Raw genomic sequence first — 2650 nt, 5'->3', positions numbered from 1 at the left:
ATATATATGTATGTATGTACATGTATATGTTACATATTTAATAATATATGTTGCACCCATGATCGCGACGAGGAGAGAGAGAGAGACTCACTTCGGCGCGAACGACAGAACTATGGTGATGCCGATTTACTTCGTATGTATTGCCCTTTCCCAACAAAAAAAATGTGATAACTGTAATACTATATTAAAAAATGTGGTAATTATTGCATATAGAAATATTTACTATTATAAAAAAATATGCTATAATAATAAAAATGCAAAGAATAAAGATGCGTGAGAGAGAAGAATGAGCAAGATTGAATGAAGGATGAATGAACAAAGAGAGAAAGAGAAAGAAAATAAAGGCGGAAGTCGGAACGCTCGCGCGGGCCGCGTGATTTCTCGAAGAGACATTTTTTTTCACATTTGTTTGTGACATTTCGTTTGAGAAACAAGTCTGAAATTACAAAAAAATTCGTAAAGTAAAAGTTCGTCGCTCGCAAATCTCGACGGGAAAACGCCGACCCCGCGTTGCTTCGACGTGAATCAATAATTATTACAAAAAAGAATACGAGCGCCTACAAACTGACGTGGTTTTCGATAATCGATATCATTCTGTATATAAGCGCTAAACTCTTTCTTATATGCTTATACGAAAAATGTTTTCGTTTAATTTATACTTGGATGCAACTTTGTTATTATAGATTTACTTTATTATTATATTATTAATATAATTATTTTTATTATTAATTATTAACTAATTATTATAATTATCGCTGTATCATTATATTATTATTATTCGCAAGTAATGTCACTTCATAATCAATGCTTCCAGCAACGAACGGAAAGTTCTGCCGGTTGCCTCTTTACTTCTTCTTTTTCCTTTATTTCATACAAATAAACGCGAGTGCTTCCCATCCATAAAACCCACCCGATCGCAAGCGATGTCGACGGTGTTCTAATATATTGCTACTACTGTGTCACATTACTATATTATTATTATTATTATTATATTATTATTAATATTATTATTATTATTATTATTTTCATCGGTATATCTATTCTATTTAGCAACAATCATTCCTTTTCAGTCACTTCCATATCTCTCATTACCGTCGTCGCTAAACTAAAAAAACCCGTGCTTTGTAATCAATTGTATATAGCTCGCGCTATATATAGAACCTCAAAATTATTAGCATTTTACGACGCAAACGATTTGTATTATTAATGCTTTAATTGACAGCAATGGAATTTAGTTACGACTTCCAAGTTGATCTTCGAACTGACATCCATTACCTCTCCTTGCCGTTCGTGTTTTGGTCAACCGTAATTAAGGCATGCAGTTTCAAGAACAGATTGTACTGTGAATATGATGGTATTTATGCTTCTTTTGATTCTATTATATTGGAATCATATTTCTGAATGCTATGATTTTTATTGTAATTTTCTTCCTCTTCAAATGCGATTTTATTCATTGCTAAAAATTAATTGCTAAAATCAATTTGCTAAAAAGATTCAAAAACTTTTTTTAATCTTAAAGCGCGCCTCTAAGACACGAACGACAAAGGATAGCGCGTGTCAATGCGAACATCGGAACTAAATTCTATTATTGCTTACAGGAACGAAACATGAAGATTATTTCTTTCCTTAATTGAAGGCGTTATGAGCGACAGTTACATTTTATCTCCTTTAGAAATATTAAAATGTGAAAAAAATTAAGGTAATCATAGAATTTATTAGTAATTTATTAAAAGTATCTCGCAGCGCGTACAAATGTATTATTAAAAAAAATATTATTTCGATATACCTCTGATAAACATTAATTTTTGGACATTTACTGTATATTCTCAACATTTAGTAATAAATGATAATTCTTTAACGCTAAGATTATCAACTTTTAACTAAATTCAAATAAAACAACATAATGTACAAAATAAGAGAGACGATTTTAAAATTCGAACTTGAAGAAATGTCCAATAAAATCGGAAAGAAATAGAAAAGCTAGACCGGAAAAGAAAAAAAATTTAGTTTTCAAATAATAATTGTGAAATCATATTTAACGCTAATTGCGCGACGTACCTAATTGCGAAGTGTGCAAGTTTCTTTACTCGAGGGAAAATGCAATTGAAACGCTGCTAAAATAACGCCTTCAATCTTCACCGTTGTGCCAGTCGTGCAATTAGAAATCGGGGACGGAAATAGAGAGAGAAAAAGAGAGAGTGGGACGAGGACAGACTGAGACAGACGCGGAGAGTGAAAGTCTCTCCTTACGCAGAGACGAGTTGTAAGACGTCCAGGCCTCGTAAGAGGACCAGAGAGACCGTACAAAAAGTAACTTCTTGTTAGTCTTTTATAGAAAAGAAAATTATGGATATTCGACGTTGTTCATCGCGAGGCCGCATGTCCAAGAGACATACGCTTCGCGATCGACATCGTCGCCGAGAGCACGTGAAAGCGACGACGGTGTCCTGATCGAAGCACAGCGGCTGGACGATTGGAGTCCCGAAAAATGCGTTCCGAGACGCCGCATTCGATTCTAATTATCGAACAAATCGGAAATCGCCGATCTCTCGAGTCTTTTCACTTATCTTTGATTTTAGCTGGATCTGCTAAAATTCTTTTTTTTTTTATATAAAATTGAATGCATGCAAATATTTTGTTTCCTTTTTTT

This window comes from Trachymyrmex septentrionalis, unplaced genomic scaffold, assembly GCF_001594115.1.
Source record: "Trachymyrmex septentrionalis isolate Tsep2-gDNA-1 unplaced genomic scaffold, Tsep1.0 scaffold16, whole genome shotgun sequence".
NCBI classification, from domain to species: Eukaryota; Metazoa; Arthropoda; class Insecta; order Hymenoptera; family Formicidae; genus Trachymyrmex; species Trachymyrmex septentrionalis.
This window is presented reverse-complemented; position numbering follows the sequence as displayed.